The sequence below is a fragment of the Dendropsophus ebraccatus genome, chromosome 4 (genome assembly GCF_027789765.1).
Source record: "Dendropsophus ebraccatus isolate aDenEbr1 chromosome 4, aDenEbr1.pat, whole genome shotgun sequence".
NCBI classification, from domain to species: Eukaryota; Metazoa; Chordata; class Amphibia; order Anura; family Hylidae; genus Dendropsophus; species Dendropsophus ebraccatus.
In genome coordinates, this window is record NC_091457.1 from 22022682 (window position 1) to 22034748 (window position 12067).

The 12067-nt window shown below is 44.1% G+C and overlaps 1 protein-coding gene across 2 annotated transcripts in view; it reads left to right on the forward strand.

The window, feature by feature from the left end:
• PC (pyruvate carboxylase) overlaps positions 1-12067 on the forward strand; it is a 363791-nt gene that overhangs the window by 135891 nt on the left and 215833 nt on the right. The window lies entirely within an intron of this gene.

Consider the following 12067-nt stretch of genomic DNA (forward strand, 5'->3'; position numbering starts at 1 on the left):
GAAGATTGGTGCTAAAAATGTCATCTTTAAGCACTTGATAATGTGGAGGATTTCTTCGAGCATGTCTGTACTTTGAAAGGCACAATGACTAGCACGAAGGATCTAATAGGCTGTCACTTTCATCCTGACAGTAATGACAAGTTTGTCAAAATGATCAGTAAGAAAAAAAAAAAAAAAAGACGCCCGCTACTCCCTGTGTTGGGTGACATGGGGAGAAGAGAGCGGCTTTCTATAATGTATTGCTGCACGATTGACCTATAGATGTAGCGGTAATGCAGCACCGCGCTTTACAAATTGCATCAAATGATGTCGAAAATAGTCAACCCTGCAGCAGAACAGAATCTAATCTCCCACTCACTTTCTGCATTGAGGCTCCATGGAAGATTTACTCTTCAGATGTCTACCCCCCCCCCCCCCCCATGCTATCGTGCTTGCAGGTTAAAGCCTAATTCCACAGATTATTTGAAGAATACAGATGTCTCTGCTGCCATTTTATTACATTGCATTTATATTTAAAGGAATATTCCACTCAAGCATAACTTTTCATATGTTGTTGCCCATAGTGAGACCATTCATTCCATACTTGTTGTTGTGTATTCAGTCCCCTTTCCCCAGTTCTGAGCTGCTGCTGAAGACACAAACTGTGTAAGCTTTTCGCTCCCTCTCCCTTCCAAGACGGCTGGCAGGCTTTATCTACAACTTTGTAATGCTGAGTGGGTTCTGAGGTCATATATGTGCTAAACTCGCTATGATTATTCCTTCTCCGTTGGTACAAAGTTGCAGATAGGGACTTCTTTCCATCAGCCGTCTCAGAAGGGAGGGGGAAGGAAGGGAGATGTCATGTTAGATCAGGGGAACAGTATAGAGCAGGGATAGGGAACTTTTGGCCCTCTAGCTGTTGCAAACCTACAATTCCCATAATTCCTGGACAGCCAAGGCTTTGGCTGTCCTGGCGTGATGGCAATTGTAGTTATGCAACAGCTTTAGGGCCAGAGATTCCCCATCCCTGCTCTAGAGCTTGTTCAATGGAATGAGCTTGGGACGTCGCTATTTTTTTTATTTTTTTTCTATTTTGGTTTTGACCCCATCCCACGACCGGTGACAGTGATGTTCTGTAGGTAGAGCATAATAACTACATTTTGCACTTGTCCTTGACAGCCTGCTCCATTGACTCACCTGTCATCTCGTATTTGTCTCGCTTTCCAGCTCCTTGTCTCTGTCTCTTCACATAAGGGTCTTATATGCTCATCTGCATTGAGAGAGACGTGTAAACGTGTATGGATTTATTATGCACACATCAATCTTTTGTGAGAAGTAATAACATTAAAGCTCCGGTTTGAAGCCGCTTGGTAGGGACTAATGGACAATTCCACCTTTAAATGTGCACTTTTGTAACCTTTTGTTATTACACCAATAGGATTGATTTACTGCCGTGCTACAGCGCAGACCTCCATGTATCTCTGTACAGCCTATCAATAAGTCAATTTTATTTTGAACCTGCAAATATTAAATGTGGATCAATTATTCTACTGCCCTTCGGGTGGAAGAAGGATTTTTTTCCGTTTACTGCTCCATAGAGATTGTTGCATGTATTGTATATATCGGGAGAATAAGTTCCCAAAATCTAAGGTCAGCATCTAGAGCATAGCAATTGAAAATGTGAATAGTTACCGCAAAACAATAAACAGGAAGAACGGTCATGGCACAAAGTAATCTGGTTACAAACTGTCTATTGAGGTCTATGGAGAAGGGTAGGAGAAGAGGAGCTAGCTGCAGAATAAGGATCCTTTTACACGTACAGATAAATCGCATAAGTGCTTGTTTAGCGAATGACAATCGATTATTTCTTTTAAATGATATACGTTTAGACGAAAAGATAAATTGCTAATTGCTGGTTGTTTAACTTGTATAGAAAATAATAAAGTTATACTTACCTCTCCAGGCTCCAGTAGTGTCTTTCCGCCTTTTTCCCGCTCACAGCAGCTTCTGCAGGTAGTTCTGAACCTGTCTTTGCAGTGACACTCAACCAATCACTGGCTGATACGGGACAGCACCGCAGCCAGTGATTGGCTGAACGGGCTGTCACTGCGCAGATTGGTTAGGAAATGTTAGCGGCAGCTGCAGTGAGCATGGAAAAGGCGGGAGGACACCTGGGGAGGCTGGAGAGGTAAGTATAACTTTATTATTTTCTATATTCTTTAATCAGCCGCCAGGTTTTTAAACTTTCTGACCATGACCTAAGACAGCCGCAACAAAGCTGCTGCAAGGTTTAGTAATTCCAACACAATTTGTATCTGTCACGGGGAAAACTTTTGACGTGTCAAAAGTTTTTATCAGTAAGGGTTTGAGTGTTCAGTAGAGCGATCAGTAGAATTAGCAGGGCAGCACAGTCCCTTCTATGTTCTGTCCGTCGGGAGATGTACCCTATAGTATACCATTATGTCACACAGAGCCAGGAGAGGAATTCGGTGAGTGCGAGTTCACGTGATCAGTCACTTTCTGATCACTCAGACATATTTCTCTGACATGTCAAGTGGTTTTTGTGTTTTTAAGCTACCCTATATTAAGTAATCCAAGATAACAGACCCAAACAATAAAGTGCTATTTTATTCACATGTCTGCAATGTTTTAATATCTTTCTCAAGTGGAGAGTCTTCTATCTTACCCAGTACTGTAGTCACAGCTTAGACTGCTCAGTACTGCTCGAGAATGTCCTCCAAGATGCTGCTTCTATGGATGTGCTATAGAGATGTAGAGGAGAAGGATATCTTCTACTGTATATATCTATGCAGCTTGCAGAGGGGAAAACTGGTGAAACAGGCTATATATGTATATATGGTGAGAAGTGTAGGGCTGCTACTCATGTACATACAACAGCTTATCCTTAAAAAGGTCTCTTAAATACGCAGGCAAGCTTTAAGCACCTTTAGCAGCTTTTTTTTTATACTTAAAGAGAACCTGTCACCACTCATGACCTGCCTGTTTTACTAAATCCTTGTAATCCCCATGAAATAATTCTCGTACAACCTTTCTTATAGCTCTGGTGTGCTATTTCTTTGTTGTTCCTACTAAATATCCAACTGGGTGTTACCAATTGTGGTTATGTGTCTACACTGTCTTGTACACGTCAGCTCTGATTGGATAATTCTACACAGTGTAGGGCCAAGCCCCCCATTGGTAACACCCAGTTGGATATTAAGTCATACATTTCTTGTAAGAATAACAGAGGAACGGCATATCACAGAGCCTAAGGAATAGACCATCCAGGATTGTTGTTTTATGGTTATTACATTACATTTTTGCTAATATAGACAGGTCAGGAGTAGATAGTTGCTAAGAATGAAGAATCCTATAACTCTACGGTGTGGATCCAGAGGAAGGCAAAAAATCTTTGAGACAGATGCCTACTTGGGAAAAATTGAATCCCCCCCCCATATGTGTAAAAGGTAGCTAAGTTGTTACTATGTAATCACAGTTGGGGGTTCCAGTGTTTGACTATTTCCAGTGGTTCTGGTAGTTACCTGTAAAGAATAACTGTGTTATTACTATGTATTCTCAGGTGTGTGTGGGGGTCCAACGTTTGACTATTTCCAGTGGTTCACCTGAAGAATAGATGGAGTAATGGTGTTCATGTGCGACCACCACTCTGTTCTCATAGGAGATCCTGGTCCCTATTTGTCTAGATTGCTGGGGGTCCCAGTGGTCGGACCCCCATTTATGAGGATAGGCATAACTTGTTATCATAGGACAATGCCCCATCACGGTTTCCTTCTGTTTTGCTTCAGCCGCTCATGTACAGCAGTTTTGTCATGTTTTTAGCTTCCCCCGTCTCTGTCTTTCTCTCTTTCTTCTGTGGGTTTGTAGGTTAAACCTCTGCAGTGGATTAATATTTAAGGTGACAGTCGTCTGAAGCTGCACCCAGCCAATTGCGCACAGTGTAATGCACATTAATGAGGTCAGGTCTTTTTTCCTTTATCTTAACTTTCTGCCTTTTTAGAAGGAACAATAAGACAACAGCTGCCGTCAGATGCTTTTACCGTCATCTCGGCAGTAATACTAGCTCAATTTGACTTGCCATATGCTGCTTTTTCACCTGATCTCTTGGTTCCACATTTTTACTAGCCGGGAAATATTGTCTGTTTGGTAAGGAGAGAGCTTTACTGCCAATGCATTTTGTATATGTGTCTGAATATTACGGAGCTTTGGGAATCGCTGTTGTCGACAGCTGAACGCCATACTGAACTGATGTAACCTATTGAAAGGAAAGCTGTAGGCGCCATGAATGCAGCCATAATGTCGTCGTAGCTGAGCCCAGCTCCTGTGCCGTGGTTGGTGTGACTTCTGTAACGACCTTCACGCCGCAACATGGAAAGTGCAAGAACAAGAAGGAAAAGTCGTAGAATTGTGAAAGTCACAGGATCATTAGACATGTTGGTGATACTCAAATATGGAAACTGCGGAGGCCAGACATTCCGTACATCTCAATTTAAGGCCCTATTACATGGAGCCATAATCGGCCAATTCGGCTGATAAATCACTCTGTGCAACAGAGACAACAATCAGCCAATCGTTTCATTAGGTCCAGACCCAAAATCATTGGCCGCCGACTGCTTATCGCTATGTCTAATAGCAATGCACGGCCGATGGCTAACCATTAAATAAACTGTTCATACATTGCCTCTCCACACTCCCAGTCTTCTGCTCTCTTCCCGCAGCTTCTCTGAGCCGACATGCCGCTCAGGCAAGAGCCTGTACGGACATTGTAAATTATGTGCATGCAGCCCTTGCTAAACTATAATCGAGCTGCGTAATAGGCTCAGTAAACGTGCACCTATCTAGCAGATTGGCGCTTGTTTATATTATTGATCGGCCCATCAAATAGGACCCTGATTCAATGTCAAGTATTACAGTGTTTCCCTGAAAATAAGACATCCTCTGAAAATAAGGTATAGGGGAAGACTTATAGAATAGCGAAAGATAAGGCATCCCCCCTGAAAATAAGACATTCCCCAAAAATAAGGCATACCCTGAAAGTAGGACCTCCGTCGCCACCATGCCGCTGCCCTCCTCCACCACCACCATCTCCGCAGGCATATCAATGGTCCATGGCCCCCATGTCCCGCTGCACACCCGAAGTCACGTCCCACCACACGCCCTGCCAAACACGTGAGGTCACTTCCTGACGCACATCCTGATGTCCCATTGCAGAAAGCAACAACTAAGGGTACTATTGCACAAATCGTTTTTCGACGATTAGCTATAAACAAACTCAAACGACCTCTATGGCGAATGACCTGAAATCGTTCACCAAATTACACGGAACGATGATTGTTACTTATGATCGTTCGTTCGTCTTGTCCCCACTGCGAACGTCTTATTACATGCGAACGATTTGCAAACGATCAACGATAAAAAAAGGTCCAAATTTTTGCTCTCAGTGAGATTGTTAATGGTTGTGTGAGGAATGTTCTGCCACGCTGAATGCATTTGGACACATACATCATCAAGATCGACTGCTTGAAGCCAATGACGTCCCAAATGTGCTCAATGAAGAGAAGACTGCCATCAAATGGCCAAAAAAAGACATTGTGTGAACAGTCTTAGAATGTAATACGTTATTTAAACTGACTGTAATTTTTTTATAGGGAGTCTGCTCTATATCATGATCCTCTGTCAGGGAGGAGCTGCCGAACCTTAGGGTACTATAGCGTTTTTTCAACGGTAAACGATCTCAAGCTACCACTATGGCGAACGACCTGAAATCGTTCACACAATTACACGGAATGATGATCTTTACTTATGATCGTTCTTGCGGTTGTCTTGTCGTTGCTATTGCGTTTGTCGCTACTGCTAACGAATGAACGACGTCTTATGCCATGCAAACGATTTGCGTACTATCAACGATACAAATAGGTCCAAATTCTATCTAACGATTTTTCGAATGATTACGATAGCCCTTAGCATGCCTCCTTGCTCCCCATCCCTCTCTGCTTTGACTGAAGTTCGGGCCCAGTACTGGAGGCCAATAATGCAGGGTATAGAGGGGAAGGTACACCAGATTACACAATCCCAAAATAACAGCAACAATGCATAATAAACACACACAAAGCTGGGCAGCTATTACACTGGGCAGTAAGAAGCCATGAGCAAATGATTTCTCAGCGAGTCTGACTGTCCCCATCAGCTTGTCACCTGCCGAGTTTTGGTTTGGCCGTAGTTCTCCCATGTAATAGGGCCCTAGGACTCCAGAACATGTCCTTTTGATCCTTTTAGCGTTGAGTATGATATAGAACCACCTAGAGCAGTTTATCTGCCTCATTGTTTGGAAACTGCAGAAACACGTTTTAGAAAATGGTGTTTTTTTTGTTTTTTTTTTGTTTTTAGGTGGTTTAGATTAAAGATACTTTTTCCCGTTTTCTGTTTTCAAGGAATAACAAGAAACTAAGTTTGCCTGACCAGACACCTTTGGCAGCGCAGCCTTGGAAACGTTCCCCTCGGCGTCTTGCTTACCATTGTGCTGTGTTAACACTTCTCCTGTATTTATCTGCTTAGTAACCCATTTTCATGTGGATGCAGGACAAGACTGTAGAACTCATTGAGAAGTCTCATAAAACACCTAGGGACATTATGTACTTGGTGTGCGTCAATGGGAATAAGAAGCCTGATGCTTTGAAGGAGATCACGGACATGTGCTCTCTAAGCGACAGGGAGATTGACGTTGAAGCCCCTCCGCACTCCTTTTCCGTAGGGACTACAAAACCTTGTGTAGCCACGTCGTCCCCGGTAAACATCTCTAGCTTAGCTGCCAGGTCTGGACGCAAAAGATCCAATAAACAAGTTTCCAAAATATTTGCATTCAAATGTTTCCAGTATTTTTTTTTTTTCAACAATTTGGAAACAACCGGAAAACTAACTCAACAACAAAGGGAACGAGGTACGGTTTGTAGACGTCTTTTTCCAAGTGTGGACAGGGCTGAAAAGTAACTATTTAGCCCAGGATCACTAGAGAACACCAGTGCCCTTAGGGGAATTTTTTTTTTTTTTTTTTTTGTAGTAGTAGTAGTACTAGTAGTAAATGGATACAGAAATAAAAGACTAGGAAGGAAAATCATCAGTTAGTGTGCTCTATAAAGGGGCACCTTGTACTTATGGACCCAACTATGGACTTCTTTTAAAGGTGAATTTAAACTTTCATAAAAGTTGTTGTTGTTGTTCAGAACTCTTGGTGTGTGTGTGTGTGTGTGTTTGTTTTTTTTTTTTTTTGTTTTTTTGTTTTTTTTAAGCAATAGATGCTGGTCTATTGCTAAGCTCTGGCCAGGTTCCACCGGTCCCCAGTGTGACGTTCTCCCCTCTGTGACACTGCTCCAGTAGAATCAATGGGACCGCGTCACACTGGAGGTCGACGGGCCCGCCTCCAATGCTTCATGCCTGGCTGGTGCTTGGGAACAAACTGGCGTTGTACGCAGGAAACGTGCAGTGGTTCAAAAAAACGACCTCTGCTGCTTCTTTGCGCCAGTTTCGTTCTGTTCATGTAAAAAAAAAAATTGTGCCTAGTGGTACATTCTTTGTAAATCGCGATCATGACCAACTGACTTAAAAACTTTCAGAAAAAGTTGTTCAGAAATCTTGTAAGTTCACCTTTAAAAGAAGTTGGCTCAATAAATAAAAGGTGCCACTTTATAGAACACACTATCTGCTGATTGTCCACCTTAGTCTTATTTAATTTCTGTATCCATTTACTACTGGTATTCTGACTTCTATTGTTCATTAGTAGATTTTGACTAAACCGGAAGTAAAAAAAAAAAGTGAATAATCCTGGGGCCGTCTTGTTAAATTGACCACTTTCAAGGTAATGCAATGTCCATATGATAACTTTAAAGTGTCAGGGTGAAAAAAACAATAAGAATTGTGATGAAGATATAGGCAGAGAAGCCCCATGTTTACAGGTTGACTACATTTGGACCATTGAAGTCAAAGTGACGTATTCCTGTCCTTGCTCATACTTCCCGTTATGACAAGCCGATGTAGAAGTGCCTGAGATTTTTCCCAAGTTCATCTCACCAGCAGGGGGCAGTGTATTGCTCCACAGCAAAGGCAGGATTGAGGCGCCCACTGTAACGCCACTCTTGGAAGGGATCCATCAGAGACTGGGGTGTAATGAAGAAGGGGACGCTTGTGTCAAGGTGGTGGGCCAGGAAACTGTGGAAGCTGCTTTTGCTTGCCAGCAAACTGATACCCTAAACTGGTGATGTGACTGGGCCATCCAGAGCCTGTATACTGTGCATACCCTTACTCCTAATATGCCCTAACAGCCATGTCAGAATGGCCTAGATGGCGACCTGTTTTTTTGAAACTACCATCCCGGTCTTCGTCCAATGATGCGCCCCTTTCATCTAGGCAAAATGATTTTGAGTACATTATAGAGACATGTCTTGCAGTAAACAATTTCTCACCAAGAGGAACACTACCCAAAAGTAGCCTCTGAGAGCCTTTTCTGTAGGGCAGCGGTGGAGGCACTTTTACGCCATCTTGTGGCTTATCAGATCACACCTGTGATCATTACTTATCTATCTGAGACATAGCTGTGTGTAAGGGCCCTATTCCACGGGACGATTATGGTTCGCATAATTGTTAACGATAAACTATTTCAAACAACCGCTATTGCAAACGGCCTGAAATCGTTCACCCATTTACATAGAACGATAATCATTACTTATGATCGTTCTTGCGGTCGTCTTGTCGACGCTATTGCGTTCGTTGCTACTGCGAACGACCGAACGACGTCTTATTCAATGCGAACGTGCAACGATAAAAATAGGTCCAGGTCTTATTAAGTGATCAACGATTTCTCGTTGGTCTTTTAATAGTTAACTGCTATTCAACCGAACGATTATCATTTAGATCCGAACGATGTAACGATAATTCGAACGATAATCGTCCCGTGGAATAGGGCCCTAAAGCAATGAGGCACAGCCAGTAGGGACCCCCATGTACCAAAACCTCTGTGTTCCCTAGAAAGAATTAAAGGGAGGTATTGAGTGAAGTATACAACAATACTGTATAAATATGTGGCACTGGTGATACATTGGAGTCCATTCACCTCCCGCAGTAATGTACATAACATTTGCCCGGGTTTTATCAATTAATTGGGACTTCCTGATTTAATACAGGTATTGTGCTTCCTCTGCCAAACTAAATGTTAAACTTTTGCTCCATTGTAGTTGTTAGTCTGGGCATGGTGCCAGATCTGGCAAGTACAATCATGTGACCTTTTCATTTTTGGGTATGGATAGCTGAACTCGGACAGCCGGCAACACCAGTCATAAAGTGTCTGTCCCTCAGTGTGAGGAATATATCAACGGGAATGAGCACTTTGTGTCCTTTATGGCTATTTATTACTTTCCGGGAAAAAAAGTCATCTTAATCTCTGATATAGGAGAAGAATATTCTGGAAGGACGACCATTTTATTCTTTCTTGTAGATTATTTATTTTTATTGCGCCATTAGCTTCCGGAGAAATGTAGAGGGGCTTAAATATACAACATGAGCAAACGGTAAAAGCAGCAAGTGCAATACTGGTACGGTGAGGGACCGGTACCGAGGACCCTGAACCCAAGAGCTTACAATCTCTGCGGGAAAGAGAAAAGATACAGAAGGGACGGATAGAAACTGTCACAGTCGTGGAGGCAAGAGCGTTTCCAGGATTTTTTTTTGAAGATTTCATGGAGGAAGAAATTTTTGGTGGGGCATAGAGAAGATCAAGAGGACCTCACATTAACTGTAGGAGTGTATGGAGGGGACAGTTTGTGGACCGCCTTGTATGTATTCATAGTCATTGTTCTGAAACATTGTTTTTAGCGATGGGTGGTCAGTAGAGATGAGTGAACCTTGAGAACACTAGGGTTTGTCCAACCCCACGGGCGCGGCATTGGAATTTCAAGTAGATTCCGCGTCAAAATGCGCACAGAATCCACTTAAAATTCCAAAATTCCAAAATTTGCAGTCTTGGCGACCATTGTTTTCTACTGTATTTCTGTGCAGTAGTGTGCACACTGAAATTTTTGCCTGGAATTCCGTCTGGATTCCGCTTTTCACCAAAAGAATTGACATGTCAATTCTTTGGGTGGATTCCGCTAGACTCTGAAGGACCCTATAGAAGTCAAAGGGGCTTAAATTCTAGAAATTGCTAGAAAAAAATGCTAGAAATTCCGCTTGCATTCCGTTCAAATTTTGTTCCTATTCTACCAGAGCAGAAAAGTAGAGAAATTTCAAGCAGAAATCTTTCCTCTTCAATTCCTCCCGGAATTGTGCACATACCCTTACAGAGTGGGCTTGAGGTTCGCTCATCTCTAGTAGCCAGTAAAGGAACTGGTACAGAGTAGAGGTACTAGCGGAGAGATGGATTAGCCTGGTTTCGTAGTTAATGGATTGAAGAAGTTCATGAGCGTTCGAGTGAAGGCCACAAAGGAGGATGACGCAGAATGGGATATGAGGAGAGCATGTAGAGGTCAAATGCTGGTACATTGGTTAGGAACGAGAGACACTGGATGCATTAAAGCAGGGGTGGGGAACCTTTTCCATGTCGAGGGCTGGTCGGGCCTTAATAAAATCATTCGAGGGCCGCACTCAATGTTATACCGTGCGCGGCAGTTAGTAGCGGGGGTTTGCAGCACCCGAACAAGGCAAAGTATTGTTCCCCTAATGCCCCTGCTATTGTAGTTAACCCTCTGTGATGCCCCTTGTACCTGATTTGAATCCTTAGTGATGCCCCTGGTAGCCTAGTTAACCCTCCAGTCATGTCCCTGGTGGCCTAGTTAACCCCCCCAGTCATGTCCCTGGTAGCCTAGTTAACTCCTCAGTCATGTCCCTGGTGGCCTAGTTAACCCCTCAGTCATGTCCCTGGTGGCCTAGTTAACTCCTCAGTCATGTCCCTGGTAGCCTAGTTAACTCCTCAGTCATGTCCCTGGTGGCCTAGTTAACTCCTCAGTCATGTCCCTGGTGGCCTGGTTAACTCCTCAGTCATGTCCCTGGTGGCCTGGTTAACTCCTCAGTCATGTCCCTGGTAGCCTAGTTAACTCCTCAGTCATGTCCCTGGTGGCCTAGTTAACTCCTCAGTCATGTCCCTGGTGGCCTAGTTAACTCCTCAGTCATGTCCCTGGTAGCCTAGTTAACTCCTCAGTCATGTCCCTGGTAGCCTAGTTAACCCCCCAGTCATGTCCCTGGTGGCCTAGTTAACCCCCCAGTCATGTCCCTTGTGGCCTAGTTAACCCCCCAGTCATGTCCCTGGTAGCCTAGTTAACCTCCCCCCCCCAGTCATGTCCCTGGTGGCCTAGTTAACCCCCAGTGTCTGCCCCAAATGAAAAAAATAAACATCCCACTCACCTTTCCTCCGCTCCCACGCTGTCCCGGCCCTCTTCTCCCTCCTCTCTTCTGTGCCGGTCTTCTCCTGCAGGCGGCGCGCGATGAAATGACGTCATCGCGCGCGGCCCGCAGGAGTCAGAAGACGTGCGCCGCTCTGCGCCGCGCTGGTAAGGCAGGAGCTGGCATACAACACATCTTCCTGTGTCTGTGCCAGCTCCTGCCTCACCAGCGCGGCGCACGTCACAGGAGGGCAGGAGACAGAAGATGTGCACCGCTCTGAGGGGAAGGAGCCGGCACTCACAGCATCCTCCTGGCAGCTGTCACAGACACAGGAGGATGCCGTGTGTGTCGGCTCCTTCTCCTCCAGAGCGGCGCATGTCACAGGGGAGCCCGCGTGTCAGGGGCCGGATGCGGCCCGCGGGCCGGAGGTTCCCCACCCCTGCATTAAAGGAATATAAGCAAAATAAACATCAAAGAGGTGGTAGTTACATAGTACATTAAGTGTTTACTTATAAACAAAACTTTAGCCTTCTGATCTTAGCGGGTACACAATGGAGTTAAAGGGTAACCCCTAGCTATTGATAAATTTATTGGCAGGAGAAAAAAAATCAAATACTTAAGCAACTAAGTTTTACTCTGAAACACTATAACATTTAAAACCCGAGCCAAGGTATTGGGTAAGTGTCTGAGAGGTGGCCTCCCTGGT